Below are 459 nucleotides of genomic sequence, written 5' to 3' on the forward strand. Positions count from 1 at the left end.
AACATAAGTATCCGCTGGAGGAGAGGGATTCAAAAAGCAAGGAATAAAGCAAAGCAGGGATTCCCCCTTTAAACCATGAATGGGAAATAATCACACACCCCCCCCACCACCACCCAAAATAAAAATGACTCTCGGCGTTAGCACTGAAAGGGCTACATTATTCGGCGAGTAGCCGTGGGATGTTTTTATGTCCTTCAATAAAATTTTTACGAGGATCATTTGATTGTTCATAAATGTGTCGTTCATTAAATAAAACTGTAAGCCCAAGTTTCAGCTCTCAAGGCGTCGCTGGGAAGGAGGAAGCTTTGGCATGTTAAGAGCAAGCAACAATGTGGCTCGTACTTGAAGGGGGGATGCTTTTTTAAAAAAAAAATAGATATGCACTGAAACTTTTAAAAAACAACAACAAATCGATGGAAGAAGTTGGCTGAATTTAAAAAAAACCCAAAACAAAACACC

Source organism: Gavialis gangeticus, unplaced genomic scaffold (assembly GCF_001723915.1).
Source record: "Gavialis gangeticus isolate Ggan-Ray unplaced genomic scaffold, GavGan_comp1, whole genome shotgun sequence".
In the NCBI taxonomy this organism is placed as follows: domain Eukaryota; kingdom Metazoa; phylum Chordata; order Crocodylia; family Gavialidae; genus Gavialis; species Gavialis gangeticus.